Here is a 16,818-nt window from a genome sequence, read left to right as displayed (position 1 = left end):
AAGCATTTAAATTCATTTTCGTACATTACATACAAACTCCCCCCCCCATCCCGATCCCTCCCCAAGACTTACGAACATCCCTGGTGGTCCAGCGGGGTCCCGGGTGCCATTTGCTCCTCCGTGCCCATGTGCGCCATTTCCAGCCTTGCTCAAAATGGTGCCGAATAGCCTCTGAACTACTATGTCACAGGGGCTATCGGCGCCATTGGTCAGCCCCTGTCACATGGTAGGCGAACCGACCAATGGCGCCGAAAGCCCCTGTGACATAGTACGGGCAAAGCCTATCGGCGCCATTTTGATTACTGGCAGCCGACGTGCGCCTACCAAGGCTTGCCAATAATCCCTGAGGGTCCAGCGGGGGTCCGGGAGCGATTTTGTTGTCGGCTGCCAGTAATCAAAATGGCGCCGATAGCCTTTGGCCATACTATGTCACAGGGGCTTTCGGCGCCATTGGTTGGTTCTCCTACCATGTGACAGGGGCTGACCAATGGCACCGGTAGCCCCTGTGACATAGTAGTTCAGAGGCTATTCGGCACCATTTTGAGCAAGGCTGGAAATGGCGCACATGGGCACGGAGGAGCAAATGGCACCCAGGACCCCGCTGGACCACCAGGGATGTTCGTAAGTCTTGGGGAGGGATCGGGATGGGGGGGGGGTTGTATTATAGTTAATCTAAATGTTTGGGGTGGTTTTTAATTTAAAAAAAAAAAATGTGCCCCTCTCCCCACGCAAACTCGAAAAACAAAATTTCCCCGAAGTTCGGGGAAAATCCTTTTCAGGTTTCGGGGCCCCCGAACCACAACGAATTAGGCAATTTCATTGTAATTGCCTAATTCGTGATAAACGATTGCACATCTCTAATGTAGAATGCTGCAGTCTCACAAGTAGTCCTTGGATCAAAAGATCATAGACAAGTTGTTCAGTCTTGGAGAATGCCGATGATTGACCTATTTGCTTCGAGGACAACAACAAAGGTTGAGCAGTTCTGCTGTATGCTTCCAAGAAGCTACAGTTCAGCTCCTGATTCTTGTGCACTAAACTGGAGCAGCAGTCAATTCTGTGCTCACCTACCAATTTCTCTTTATTGCCAGGACAAAGCATGACCATGTCAAGTGTGGAATATATTTCTCTGCCATCTTTCTGCTCAGCCTCCAGTTTCATTGGGGAGCTCTCAGATTGCATCACTCAGGAACGTGTCAGACTTTGCCTGCCATTGCTGGCCTCCATGATGTGGATATTTTCCTCCTTACTCTTTCCTAAGGAGGCAGAGGACATGATGATTTAGGCTAGAAAGCCTTCTACTAGAAGATCCTACAGCTTCAAGTGGAAGAAATTCTCGGTGTGGGATCAGTCAGCTGGATGCTTTTTCCTGTGACCCGAGGGACTTCAATATCCATTCCTCCTTTCTTTCTTTTAGCCCTAAGCACCTCTTCAGTTAAATTTCATCTAAATACCATTGCAACATATGACCAGCAGTTGACCTGATCTCCCTCCTCCTGTTAGTATCAAATTTCATGAGATGTGTGTGGCATTCCAAGCCTACGGTCAGGAAATCTCCAGTGCCTTGGAACCTCAATGTAGTCCTTGCTCAACTCATGAAACTTTCCTGTGAATCTCTTGAGTTGGTGGACTTGAACTTTCTTACCTGGAAAGTGTTACATGTAACTACCACTTTGGCTGGAAGAATAAGTTAATTGCAGTCAATAGTTTTCTACTGGGCATACCTGCAGTGTTTTCACAACAGGGTGATTCTGCATATTAACATAGTAACATAACAGATGTCATCAGAAAAAGTCCTAAGTAGTTCATCCAGTCTGCCCAGCAAGATGTTTTTGTTAAATTATTTTAGAGTAATTGCTGCTCTGCACAGTTTACCCCAGTCAACATGGGTTACCCCTTTTCTTCATCTCAATCTTATAGCTGCTGGGAATCCTCTGAGTTTATCCCATGAGCTTTTGAATTCTTTTACTGTCTTTGTCCTCACTGCCTTTTCCAGGAGGGTATTCTATGCATCCACCCCCTTTCTGTGAAAAAATACTTCCTGACGTTGGTCCTGACCCTGTTGCCTTGGAGCTACATTTTTTTTTCCATTGAAAAATGTTTGATTCCTATGCATTATTAATATTTTTCAGGTATTTAAAAATCTGTATCATATCCCCCTGTCTCTTCTCTTCTCCAGGGATTGCATATTTAGGTCCTTCAGTCTCATCTCATAAACCTTATGGTGCAAATTCAACACCATTTTGGTCACCTTTCGCTGGTCCACTTCCATTCTGTCTCTGTCCATTTTGAGATGAGGTCTCCAGAACTGAACACAGTACTCCAGATGAAGCCTCACCAATTACTTGTTCTGGGGCATTGTCACGTCTGCTTTCCTGCTGGTTATACCTCTCTCTATGTAGCTTAGCATTCCTCTGACCTTAGGCACTACCTTGTCACATTTCTTTATTACCTTCAGATCATCAGACGGCTCTCATCCCGAGGTCTCCCTCCCAGTCTGTGCACATCAGACTTTTATCTCCCATCATGCACAGTTCCTTTGGCTCCTGCATCCAAATGCATGCACTTCTTGGCATGAAATCCCAGCAGCCAGACCTTCGACCACTTCTCAAGTTTACTCAGATTGCGTTTCATTTTCTCTATTCCTTCAGTTGTCGACTCTGATGCAGATCTTACTGTTGTCTGCAAAAAGGCAAACTTTTCCCTCCAACCCTTTAGCAAAAATGATATTGCACGGAACTGATCCTTGAGGCACTCCACTTATCTCACTTCTTTCCCATTAGCAGGTTTCATTTAGAGCTACTCACTGTTGAATGTCAGTCAACAAATTTCTGATCCATTCCACCACCTTGGAGCCCATTCACAGGCTTTTTAGTTTTTTTGAAACCACCCCCCCCCCTAACACACACAACCTCAATCTAGAACAGTACTGAGCTAATCGAGCTGGGCCTCTTTTGGTGACATCAGATGATGTCACGCACGTGTAATGGCTAATTCATCCTGCTGTCTACAAAGAAATCTTTACAGCTAAGCAAACTTGCTTTTTCTCTTGGGTATCCTTGTCTATTGTGGTTTGTTTTCAGTTTTCTGCTGCTGTTGGAAGACTTCCAGCTCACCTGCATCTTTCCTTGGCTATACGTTGTATAGTTGAGAGAGGCTCTGCTTAATTGGTGATATTTGTATGGCGTGGAATTTTGTCTTGATCTTAGCTGTCTAGACTTGAAATTGAGGTGTAAGGTAACACTACTGCGTTTTTGTTTTGTTTCCATTTTCCATGCTAGATTGGAGATAATGACGGTGCGCATACCCCGTTGTGTTTTCTGCTCCTTGCAGGTGCTGTTTGTGTGACCCCACCCCCCAAGGTCGCCATGCCCTTTGAAGGATAAATAGATCTTGGACTTGCATAGAGGTAGGAGGCAGTCTGTGAGCAGTAGCTTTAGTATTCAGGATAGCTTTGTGGGATCGTTTAAGCAAAAGACTCATTAAATGCATCTTTAATGTGTTTAGAACATTGTGGTTCATTTCCAGATCTCGCTTGAAAATGTCAGCTTATGTATCTGTGGACTGACATACAAGTTCAAAAAATTATTTGAGTGACATCTCGTCCTGGAATCAGTAGATATTCTCTTTTTAGAATGGTTTCAGTTTTTGAAACATTTTGTTAGAGTGGTTAGCATGTGGCGTGCTCATTTTTAGAATGGAGATAAGCCTGGTGGCTTTAAGGGTCTGATACCCTGCTCTGGTGCTTTTTGATAGTAGGAGGGGTTGCAGTGTCTCTAATACAATGGAACATTGAGTTCCTCCTCCTCCTCCTCCTTCCACTATCTCTATTCTCCCCGCTGAAGCTGAAATATTTTCCCCTGGAGTTATAGCACTAATTAAATACTTTTTATTTTCCAGCTTCCTCATCACAAAAATGCAGTAATGAAGCAGCAGGGTTTATTTCTGGTCTCGCACAACGGGTCAGCTGTCTGTTGTGACCTTCCTGGACTTTGTGCATTGGTGTGTGTGTGTGTGTGTGTGTGTGTGTGTGCGCTCTTCATTCCTGGCTGTGGGGAGTGGGCCAAGCTGACAATGTCTTGTTCTAAATAGCCCTCTCCCCTTTCATCCTCAGCTAGTTTAAGCATCTGCTGAAGCCCATAGGATATACTCTTTGGCTTTATGCTATGCAACTTTTATTTAAAAAATAAATAAATACAAAAGCAAAAATAAATGATCCTTAATAGACAAAGGGATAGGTTTCTCTGTTTTGCCCACAAGTGTAAAAAAAAAAAAAAAGTACTGTATTTTGATTTTTCCCCATTGAAAATACTTGCCCTGTTTCTGTGCAGCACACACAGGTCTGTGTAGTGTCCAAGAAATGCAATATGAGAGAATAGTGAGGGGAAGCAGCGGCAGTGAACACCACATACTGTATTTTGCAAGAAAATAAGTCCCACAGGGCATAGTAGGAGAAGGGCTGTTGCTGTGAGGCTGGCTGGGTGAGGCTGGCATGTCTTGTGAAATGGCGATCTTTATGATCCACTGAAAGAATAGGCCATACTTCTATACTGTTAATGCAGTACTTTCACATCACTAAAATGACTCGGGTGCGCTCCAGCTATAAAACATTCCCCCCTCCTCTTTAACCAGCAGCTTTTTTTTCAGTCAAAAAGAAAATTATGATGGGTGTGCCTCGGTATGTGGGAGGCAGCTGTAGGGGTTTAAAGTTTATCGGCTTCATGCCATATAGATACACTTAAACGTTTGGTGTTTTTTTTTTTTGTTTAACTTCTTTTGAAGATGGTTTCCCTCTCTCATGGAATAATCTTTTCTTTCCTTTAAAGAAAAAAAGACGTGCCTGAGTTATTAGAGAGATACTGGAGTTTTCTGAAAGCTTATTTTATTTTATTTCCTCTCCCATCCCCCCAACAAACAGTTTCTCTGTGGATTCTCCTGCTTTTGCTTGACTGTTGAACTTTGCGAAGACAGGAAGATCTGCAGAACAGGCGAGAAAGATGTTTTATCCAGAGAAGTCCATCATCACTTACCTTGAGCAAAAGCACTTTTTATGTTTTGTAGGGAGGGGTGGGGATTCTGGGATTTGGTTTAGTTTTATATTTCATTCTCCACTTGAAGCTTGTGTGTTTGAAAGCTTTTTATGCATGGTTGCTTTTGTCAGCTATGCAGTTTGGCCTGCTACTAGGATGATCCTCATCACAGTCCTACCAATCTATATTCCATAAGGTGAATTTTCAAAAGCTGCGCACATACAAATCAGCATGCGCGCGTGTAAATAGCATAAATTTGTATACATGCTATTGTATAAATCCCAAACTTACATGCGCATGTGAGAGTTTGTGAGTAAATCTACTGGTAAAAAAAGGGGCAGGCCAGGGGCATTCTGGGGCGGTAGCAACCTTTACACATACGACCTGCTATTTATAAGAGATTTATGCATGTAGAGTTGTCAGCTTACTGGTATATATTTAGATCTGCTGTATATCTGGAGTGAGTGATTGTAAGCGTTTTAAAAGTGGAATACTGATTGGAGGGGGGGGGGGGACTTCAGACTGTAAAGCCAGGAGGGTCTTCATGAGCTGCAGATGGACTTGGCGAACTGTCAGACTTATTGGGCATTTTTTTTTCCTGGTTGCGGTGAATTACGGTGATTAAAGATGAATGCTTTGCCGAGACTGGGATGTCTTTTTCCAAATCCTGCCAGTCTATATTTCTAATGCATTTCTTAAAAGATGGCAAAAGAGAATCTTGGCATTCATCTGGAAACGGAAACCACCAAGGATGGCGAGGAACGTCATATATAGATCTAAATTGAGTGGGGGGCTGGGTGTCCCCCATATTGGATGGTATTAGGCAGCTACACAACCTAGGTCCATAATAGACTGGAATGGAAAAAGTGAACGTAAGCAGTGGATACAGCTGGAACAGTATTTAGTGAGTTTTATGCCTTTATGGGCAATGATATGGCAGCCACAATCTACCTGGAGATGGATTAACATCCTACTGTTATCTATTGATACTCTGAAAGTATGGAAGCTAATGGGTAATCGGAGGTATTTTCTTAGTTCTTCTGTTAATCATAATATGGATTTTAGACTGGGAATGGAAGATAATTTCCCATGGGGGATGACGGGATAAGAGGATTTCTAGATTGGGTACTTTGTGGGCAGCGGGTGGCATTATACCCTTTTCAGAACTCTCTGATACATTTTCCTTAGATAATTCACACACATTTTATTATCTACAATTTAGACACTTAGTGACATCCACTGGAATTCCCAAAGATTTACTTCTAGGTAAAACACAATTTGAAGTGTGGCATGATAATGCGGACAGAAGTCAGTGGGTGACTTCAAATTTGTACAGTTATCTTAATAGTGAGCCAATAGGAAATCCATCCTATGAGAAGGTTTGGGAACATGATCTTGGGTATGTGTTATCAGAATGTGAGTGGGACTTAATCTGTGTATATGCCAAGAAAGGTTCTATGTTGACAGTGTTACAGAAAATAGCTACAAGGTTCTTTTGAGGTGGCATTTTTTTCTGGCGCGCCTTAATAAAGGCTTTCTAGGACTGGCGGGATTGTGTTGGAGGGGTTGTAAAGAAATAGGCACGTTTTATCACGTGTGGTGGACCTGTCCTTTCATTAGGGCATTTTGGCGGGAGGTATATACTTTGATTAACGAAATTTGTGGTCTACAATTATCAGCCTCTCCCACTAGTGCCTTATTGAATCTTCTTGTTGAACCGGTTTCAGCCTTTAATTGGCCTTTTGGGTCAACAAATTCTAATTGCAGCTAAGTGCAAAATCGCTTTCTGCTGGAAGGCTGCAGATTCAATTTTGTTGGGTACTGGTGTCTGCAGAATAGAAAAAAAATGTTCCTTTTGAATAAACTGACAGCCGTAAAACATTGTACTCTTTTTTTTTTTTTGAAATTTGAAAAGATCTGGGATCCAATCATGATACGGCAGCAGCCTCGGTCGAAGATTGTTTGATGTTCATTGATGTACCAGAGTTGGGATCAGGGACTTATCTCTAGTTGCAGCTATAGACAGTAATGGTACCTGGGTTTTTCCTACTTAGCTGATTTTATTTTCTGGGGTTTAGACTGAACTTTGCTCTCTTTCCCACGATAGTATCAATACATATCTTGATATGTCTATTGCTGGTGAAGGTTTTGAGGGAGGGAGGGACTGATGGGAATATAAACACTGTATCAAAAGCTTGAAGTGCTTGTATTATGTACTATATCAACGAAAGGGTGTATGCTTTTGCATCAGTTTATATTTTAAAAATATACACCGGGGGGTGGGGGAGGGGGGGGCTGCCATGGTCACACGGAAATCATCGATGTAGCACTTAAAGAACAGACTTGGGGTAATGATATTTTTTTGAATGCACAAAATATGGCGGATAACTTTGATACAGCTGCACTTGCCCCATTATATGTATGTATATGGGTGTGCAAAAAATCTACTTCTGTATTTTAAAATCAGTGAATGCCTAATGGGTCGTAGCATATCCATCTGTCTGACTGCACCTTAGCAGCCACATGAGAAGACATATTCAAACTTCCACCTTCCCCAGGCGTACCTCAGTATTTTGGGTAGGAGCTTGGGGGGGCACTCTGGCTGACTCACCTTGGGCCTCACACACCCCCTCCCCAGGGTCAGCCCTGAGTTAGATACCTGCATAGGAGTCCAATAAGGATCCTCATGGCAGCAAGTATGTGTCAAGGGACACATGCTCACATATATATCTACAAGCCGTTAAGCCCGTAACAACGGGCTACATTAAAAATTTTTTTTTCGATCAGTTTTCGGACACTGCACCCATCTACACTTCTTTTCCCTCACTCCTCCTTCCCCTCCCTCGTTCATTCACCTCAGTCACTCATCCTCCTTCCCATACTCTCACCTCCCTCCCACTCCCCTTCCCTTCCCTCAGTCACTCCCCACCCTCTCTCAATCCTATCCCTCACTCTCATCCCTACCCCCTTCCCTCTCCCTCTTGTGCTCTTCAGTGCGGCCCACAAGGGAGGTCTCTGGGGATCCCTCCCCAGCACGCACCTCAGCTGCTTCTTCCTGCCGCTGCATTTCCTCCTGATATCGCTGCCGCTCCTCCCACCTATTGTAGCTCGGCCCGCCCGATATCGTCGCTGCCGCAGCTGCTCCTCCCAGCATCATCTTAGCTCCGCTCTGACCGACGTGATCTCCTGCCCACGCATGCGCGGTAGAGCTGCTCTCTACTGCGCATTTGCGGTCAGAGCCCATTTATAAGGTAGATTTTTTTTTTTATGTTTGGATAGAGGAGGTGCAGGTATTCTTATCCAACTTGATTTAAGTGCAGCGTTTGACACAGTTCAACATGAAATGCCTCTCGGGTGCTTAGCACTATATGGCCTGGAAGGTACAATATTTGCTTGGTTTAGGTCATATCTAACTAATAGGGTTCAAAGAGTTCAGATAGGGACTAAGACCTCATCATGGCAAATGGGGAGTGACCCAGGGGTTGGCCCTTTTGGCGTTTTTATTTAGTATTTATTTATCTTCCCTGGGGTCATTACTACACTCTTTAGAGGTCAAGTATGTGATGTGTGCTGATGATACTCAGTATTTTTCTACCATGTGGTCCCAAGGGTGAATTACCAGAAAGTAGGCTGCTGATTATCTTTAGTAAGGTAAGAGAGTGGTTAACTGATCACTATCTGTTTCTGAATATAAAGAAAACTATGGGTGAGAGAGGGTGGCGTTGGTTCTCCTAAGATGGAGTTGAAGGTAACTTCTGACCTTTCTATGCCAATTCAGACAGAGGTAAACTATCTGGGCATCTTTTTAGACTCTGTTGTCAATGAAAGCTCAAGGGCGTCATGTAGCTAAAGTAGCTTTTTATAAGTTGAAGGTGATTAGGCCGCTGAAAACATTTTTTGCTCTCTGATCTCTTTCGGACAGTGGTTCAAGCAGTTGTGTTGAGTCACTTAGACTATTGTAGTACCTTGTAATTTAGGTCTGCCAGAAAAGTTAATACATGTTCCGCAGTTAGTGCAAAATGCCACTGCTCTGGCACAGGGCTTTCAAGAAGGGAACATGTATCACTCATGTTGCGAGAGCTGCAGTGGTTACCAGTAAAATGGAGTCTAGATTTAGATTGCTGATTGTTTTCATTCTGTTAAACATGCACATCCTTGTGCTTTACGAGATGCAGTAGAGCTGTATACTCCAAAACAGTCCTTGAGATCGGCGGAAACTTTGCAGTTGTGTATTCCTTTGGCCAATCAGTATAAGTGTGGGCAAACTGGATTGCGAGTTTTTTCTTCAGTAGCAGCAATGGAATGGAATAAATTGCCAGTATGGCTCCATGAGCAACTAGATTTAAAAATGTTCCGAAAATTGGTGAAAAAAATGTTTTGTTTTTTTTTAAAAGAAGTTTTTGTTAGTTTATTTTATTTTGTTTTACTGAAAGTATTTGAATGTGAATGTTGTGATGTCTTATGTTTTTTGTGGATGTTAATTTTTGCACTGAACCATATGGTAGGAAGTTGCGGGCTAGAAGATATTTTAAATAATAAGTGTGTGTGTGTTTGTGTGCCTATGTACACACAGACACACATACTTTTAAAGAGAGAGTATGTGATCATGTGTCTCTTGACCTTCTCTCCAGGAAAGCACAGGAGTGATTACAGAGAGCAGCACGCTAAAGATTTTTCTCCCTTAATAGCTCTCTCATCTTCTATAGGTCCAGCTGTTGTCACGGATTGAAGTGCTCCTGCTGACAGATAAGCCCCTACATATCTGTCAGCTCCCAGCACAGCCCACACGGGAGACTGTGGGAGAAAAGGAGAGAAGAATTTCTTCAAATGCCCAGGAGCCAGAAAGCAGTAGAACTTTTTTATTTTGGCAGTTTCTGTTGTAATTTGATTAGCTAAGATTGCCTGACTGGGTGGGGGTGGATGGGTGGAAGACGCTGTATGGTGCTGTGAACCAGACTTGTGGCACTAGAATTTTTGTTCTCATCTTAGCAAGCTCTGGTATATATAATTCTGTTGCGTTTTCTTAGTGAAATACTAGTTGGTAATAGGACAGTGCTGGAAAAGAGAATTGGCAGAAGATAAAGGCCAAGAGTGGCCACATGGGTCTCTCTTGCAGAAGTGACGTTGGAGAGGGCCCGTGTGGTCTTGAAAGCTTGTGGGTGTGTATATTCATGACAATTTTTCCGCTGCTGCAATGAAAGGTAGCACGACCTGCGTCCAGTCCTATTTTCCCTGGGACACTTCCGTCATTCGAGCCTTTCTCAGCATGTTCCCTGTGGTCATTGTGCTCCCTTGCTTGTTCTGGCTTCAGTTAGCAGGGTCAAGAGTTTGCAATTTACCATCCTTCTTGTGGGGCTTTCCTAGAGACCCCTAATGCGTCAGCAGAATTTATTCATGAAAACAAATAAGCCAAGAAAACAGATTTGTATTGCTGCTGTTCCTTCTTGATCATATCTGATGATCTTAAGGTGGAAAAAGCCAGAAGGATGTTTAGGTGCTCAGGGAGAGGAATAGCTGGCAGGAAAAAGGAGGCAATACATTGCTTCTGTGTAAATCCCTGGCAAGACCACATTTGGAGTACTGTGAACAATTCTGGAGACCGTACCTTCAAAGGATATAAACCGAATAGTGCTGGTCCAGAGGGCAGCTACTAAAATGGTCGGCGGTCTTCATCATAAAGTCTGTGGTTCTCCAGGTTGTGCTGAATATAGCTGCTAGAATCCTGACAGGTATATTGCTCCAGTTTTACAATCTTTCTTGGTTGCTGATCCAGTAGAGGATCAAATTTCAGGTCTTATTAATCCACAGAGTACTGAATGAGGACGCTCCTTTCTGCCTCAGCTCACTCCTGAAGATGCATATGCCTTCTCAATCTCTGAAGTCCGCAGGGTGTAATTTTTTGGATATTGCCACTCTGTGGTAAGCACAACTAGCAGAAACTCATGCCAGGGTTTTGGAACTTGTTGCTTGATGATCTGTGGACAGAAGTCTGTTTAAGGACCAAAACCAAACATCTTAAAACCTTGTTTTTCAGGCAAGCATATAAATGCTGCACTTCTGCTTTAAGATCTGCTCTCCTCATAATTATTCCTCTTAACAATTGCTGGGATCTCTAGATTAAGCCCAAGGCATGTGTCAAACATGCAGATTCATCTGATGATGAATACAGCTAGTCTAGGTGGTACTTATGCTCGGCTTCCTGCAGGGATTTTGTCTGAATATAGTAATGTTTAGTTTTATAAATCTACTAATACCCTGCCCAGAACTGTGGCTCTGTGGGTTAGAAATGTTAAATATGAGGACCTGCCATAAAGATTTAAGGTTGTGTACCTTGGAGGAAGGGAGGGAAAGGGGGGATATATGACAGACATTTAATATCTCAGAAGTGTCAGTGCACAGGAAGTGGGTCTCACTCAACAGAAAGGAGATTCTGGAATGAGGGGTTATGGGAAAGGAGAGAAAGGGGGGTAGATACGAGAGTAATGTAAAGAAATATTATGTTATGGAAACGATGGTGGACACATGGAACAGCCTTCCCATGGAGAGTGTGGAGACAAGGTCAGTACAGGAATTCAGGAAAGCATGTGAGAAGCACAGAGGATTTCTGAGGGAGGGGGAAGGGGCCTATAAAGCAGAGCAGGAGATGTGGAAGGGCCGCATGGGCTTTATATCGTGTCGTGTTCCATCTTTCTGTGAAAGATGATGAGGAAGAGAATAGTCGGCTGTTCTGGGGTGGGAAATTGGCCTTTCCTGGCCTAAGGTCCTCAGATTGGGCCCTGCTTCAAATTGTGTTGCTCATTGCTCAGCATGTTCTAATTTCAACCAAGGCTAATTAAAGAAGCAATGCTAACACTATGTCTTAAGATAATTTAGCTGCCAGTTATGCTAAAACAGGTTCTGAAAAGTGAAAAAAGGAAGGGTGATGGGTGCGGGGACAGGTCTGGTGTCATCTGAAAAATATGTTTTGGGCATTTTTGAGTCAGTTGTAGTTTTCATCAATTTTTTTTTTAATCAGGGTGGATTTTCATTAATTCAGCCCAGATTTTCCCCAGAACAACAAGTGCTAGAATCCAGCACAAGTCTAATTCTGAAGCCATTTCTTAGGTAGGTAAGGGAAGGCCAGTGAATGAACAGTCTGAGGAGACAGAAAAATCCAATGACGGTTTGAGGATCTGAGGGAGAGCTGAGCTGAAGTGACACAGAGAGGCGCTGCTCTAGTGCTTCTCACTCAGTGTAAAGGTTGCTCAGAAATCTGGCAGGAGCAGTAGTATATACTATGGAGTGGATGGGGGTGTGATTGAATAGTGTTTATTTATATAAGAAATAACAAAAGTAGGGCTTAGAACAGATAAACTTAATTGTAAGTGGCTGCTGACCCGAGGTGAATTAGTGTCAGTGTTGATAGATTTAATGAGTGAAAGGGGTAAATGTTCATAGGAACTTCTTATGAGAGAGAACACACCAAGCTCCTCGCAGTGCCTCTTTCAAAGGAAATCTTCGAGCAGAATCGTTCACCCTGAGTCCAGTACGTTCTAAACCAGGAAACATTTCAACTGGTTTTGGAAAAACCTTGAAAAGAGAATTTCTCTGGTAAAAAAAGGGCTCAGGAGAGAGAGAGAGAGACCTGAGAAAAGACCTTGAACTTCCCATCTGCAAAGACCGATTTGTTAATAATTCTAGTGGGTTTTAAAAAAGAGCAGAGAAAAACCACTCTCTGCACCCAAACAAGAGAAAAGTAGAAAAATATACCGTCACAAAAAAAGGAAGAAACTTCAAAGGAAAGAGGGGAGAACATAAGTTCCCTCCGACAGGAAGTTAATTAGTTTCCCACTATTGTTCCTGACCAGCATTAGATAGGGAATACATAATTATCCTTTGTTTTTGTAGTTAGCACAAAAGTCCAACAGGCCCTTGAAGTCAGACATAACAGCCTAAGGAACAGACTTAGTTTTAGGAAGAACTGTCGGTGCAAGGTAGTTGTGTATTTAAATCTAAGAGTATGGCTTCAGGCCTTTACAAGAGGTCCAAGAGTGAGTAGAGCAATTCTGCCAGCCCTGGTATTGTTGCATCTATTAAATTACTGTAAGGGCAGCAACATATTGTCACATGCACAGATTCTTTATAGTAATCTGTTTTAAAGCGGCAATACCAATTTAATTTCAAAGCTTTATTCCGCTTTTCATAGCTGGTTAGCCATTTCAAAGTAGATTAAGTAATGGGTGGTTAGTCAAATTAGAGCATTATATTATGGGTTAGGAAGCCTTAGGAGCCATTAACATGACAGGTAGTTTGCATGCATCATGGGTGTTGATAAAATAGGTGACTGTTACAGTTTACAAAGGGCAGCTTATTCAGTTAATTCCACAATACAAAGAAAATTGTTTTTGAACAGTTCAGTTGGCAGTCAAAGAAAGTCCTTAAGATAACTCTTCATTCTGATTTTGCTGTTTCATTCCTGAGGAGACATGGGGTGTTTATAAGCCTAGTTCCTCCTAGTTGGCCACTGTCACCATTATAAATTGTTGGTAAATCAATTAGTCGATGTACCGGTCCTCATTAAAGCACATGCAGGCGTCACCCATGTAAAAATGTAAGGACTCAGGAGTGTACTTAGATCAAAAATAGGAGTTGGGCCCATACAGGAACTTAGTACTGCTAGCTTGAATGCAAACATTTGGGAGAAACCTGTCGTGGCTGAATGGCCAGAACCTCCCTCCGAAGCATGTGCTGCTGAGTGACTGTCTGCTTTCCTCCATGTTCTAGTGTAAAAGCTACGCTCCATTTTAAAGATTAGTGCCAGTTAAGGTGGAACGTATCCTTTTGGAATAGGCTCTCAATTCCTAACAAAACTAAATCCCTCTTCCTTGCACCATTGTCTCATCCACATGTTTAGACTCTGGAGCTCTGCATGTGGAACAGGGAGCATTTCAGGGGATGCTGTCCCAGAAGTTCTGGATTTCAGCTCTCTACCTAAAAGCTAAAATTTGACTCCCAGAACCTGCCTCCCACACCTTCAAGGTGCAGTTGGAAGTTCTTTTTAATCAGGTTAGTGGTAACCAATGCAATTGGGACTATTTTTGTATCTTTCTGCCATATTTTCTTGGTCTCTGATGTTCTCTCCATACATTTTACAGAGCAGTTTGGTACCGACACTTCTATCAGCAAAGCCATTCCTGTATTTTTTTTTCTCCTTTATCACAATGTTTGGTTTTCTTGCATCAAGCTTTTTATTGGTTGGCATAGAACTGTCCCAGATGATCCCATCTATGTTCTCTTTAATTCTGTTAGTGTCATGGTCCCATTGTTTTTCTGGTACAACAATTTTATAGTGTTTCCAGTGCTTGAGCTGCGCCACCTTTTTATGCCTTTTTGCATACAGGCCTTCTGACATTAGCACATCGGACCCAACGACAAGCCATTCCCAGTTCTGTTTATACTCATTTCTTGGTTATATCACTTTTTTCCTATGCTGACTGTGAACTGTCTTTTCCATAGTCCACTATCCCGTGCTGCAGTTATTAATCTCTCATCTTTAGATCTATGTTCACCTCTCCCTAACATTGCTATATCAGGTTTTGATCTACTTGGGGTTTCTGAAGTAACTTTGTATTCCCCATTGTATTTGTGCTTCTGCCAATTGTTTGTTCTTGTTTGCTGGCCTGATTCTTTAAGAGGGTGGTTTTTTGGGTTTTTTTTTATGTGTGTGTGTTTTGCCTTCCCTTTTCACCTCACCCGTCTGATTTGGATCAACTGCAGAGCTGGAAAATGCAGTGTCTGGATGCCTTTTGCAGTGTCTTGATGCCTTTTGCAGTGTCTTTTGAAGTTTTGTGAGTCTTGGGAAGTGCTTCGGAGTTCACATTGTTCACAGGAAACAATTAATATTTGCCGTGCTAGAATTTGACTACTTTTTTTTTTTTTTCTTTTGCTGGATAGGGAATGAGAGGATCGTGCATTCCATTAGATTCCTTCCATAGTTGTTTCTGATGATTTCAAGTCCTTTTCTTCTGGGCCAAGGTGGGTGCTGCTGGGTGAATGGCTTGCTGTGGTCTAGATAAAGCCAGTGGGTGTAGCCTCCTGCCTGAGATAAGTTACTTTTTGCTGTGAGCAGAGTACCTATGAGGGAATCGGTTGGGACATTAGATTTATTTATTTGTAGGTTTCTATATACCGACAACCGTTTGCACATCGTGTCGGTTTACAGATAACTTAAAACTTTTTGGCAGTGTCATTACATAGAACCTTTTGGCAGTGCCATTACATTAGATGAACAGGGGTTAAAGAGGTACTCAGGGAGGATATAACCATAGCAGGAAAACTAAATTAATTATTTGCTTTGGTCTTTGCTGTGGAGAATTTTGGGAGGATAACTATGCCTGGACCATTGTTGGTAGATGATGTTTCATAGGAACTGAAATCAGTATGAATCAGGAAGAGGTGCTAGAGTAAATTGACAAATTAAATAGTAGCAAATCAGTGGGACATGATGGTATTCCTGGTAACTTGAAACCTATCATTCAAATCTGGCTCTATACCTGAGGACTGCAGGGTAGCAAATGTAATGACAATTTTCAAAAAGGGCTCAAGAGATGACCCAAGTAACTACAGATCAGTGAGCCTGATGTCCATGCCGAGTAAAATGTTAGAAGCTGCTAATAGGAACAATATTACTGGTCATATAGACAAGCATGGCTTAATAAGGAAGGGGGAGGGGGGGGGGGTTCATATCTTATTAGTCTATTAGAATTAATTGCATGTGGCTGAAGGTGAGCCAGCTGACTTAGTATGTTTGGATTTTCAGAAGGCGACTAATGAAGTCTTCTTAAACAGAAAACCGGAAACGTCATGGGATAAGAGACCATGATCTCACAGTGGATTGGTAACTGGTTAAAAGATAGGATTGAATGATCCGTTTTTCCAGTGGGAAGAAAGTAAATAGTGAAGTCCCCAGGGATCTGTACTGAGACTTAGGGGCGGATTTTAAAAAGCATTTACATGCGTAAATCTGGGTTTTACGCATGTAAATGCACTTTACTCGAGTAAGTGGGCTTTTGAAAATTGCTACAATATATGCCATTGAATCGTCCATAGGATTTATTCGCATAAGTGCACTTTACGTGAGTAAATGGCTTTTGAAAATTGCTACAATAGTAGTTACATTTATGCGCGTAACTCCTTTGAAAATTACCCCCTTAGTGTTTCTTATTAATGATCTGAAAAAGAGAGCAACGAGTGACCTGATCAAATTTACAGACGACACAAAAATATTCAAAGTAGTTAAAGAACAGGCAGAGACTGAAGGAACTTCAGAAGGACCTTGCAAGACTGGGGGGACCGGACATCTAAATGGCAGATTAAATTTAATGTGGATAAGTGCAAAGTAGTTCACGGAGAGGAAAAATAATCTGTACTGTAAGATTCACTGTTGCGGGGGCAAGATTCAATGCGGCAGATCGGGCTCCTTCTGCTGTCCACTGTTTCTCAACAACTGGGGGGGAAGGAAAGTCCTAATTCATAGGCCTGGGTTAGTCTCTGCCTCTGAACTCCAGTGGCTTCCACAAGGTCAATCTCCGGTCCCAACCCAGCTTCCTGAAACCCGGAAGTTCCCATCCCCCGGCACTGCTGTGCAAACATTCAGTCCCAAAAAGACAGCATCCATGCTCCAGCTTGGGCTGTCAGTCTGCAAGTTTTAAACTCCGTTCATAGTAACCTGAAGTTCCCTTCCCCCGGCACTGCTGTGCAGCTGTGGAAGGGCTGCCACCACCCCACCTGCAGGACAAACAGGCTGACA

General features: G+C 42.7%; 1 protein-coding gene across 17 annotated transcripts in view; it reads left to right on the top strand.

Annotated features, from left to right (window-relative positions):
* Positions 1 to 16,818, top strand: part of PDLIM5 (PDZ and LIM domain 5) — a 423,776-nt gene that overhangs the window by 22,253 nt on the left and 384,705 nt on the right. The window contains exon 2 of one of the 17 annotated variants that reach the window (XM_029597620.1): positions 3,334 to 3,409. The exons of the other annotated variants lie outside the window; for them this stretch is intronic. The gene's annotated coding sequence lies outside the window, so the exon portion shown is untranslated. The remainder of the gene's footprint in view (positions 1 to 3,333; positions 3,410 to 16,818) is intronic. 17 annotated transcript variants of the gene reach the window in all.

The sequence above is a fragment of the Rhinatrema bivittatum genome, chromosome 1 (assembly GCF_901001135.1).
Source record: "Rhinatrema bivittatum chromosome 1, aRhiBiv1.1, whole genome shotgun sequence".
Lineage (NCBI taxonomy): Eukaryota > Metazoa > Chordata > Amphibia > Gymnophiona > Rhinatrematidae > Rhinatrema > Rhinatrema bivittatum.
This window is presented reverse-complemented; position numbering and strand designations above follow the sequence as displayed.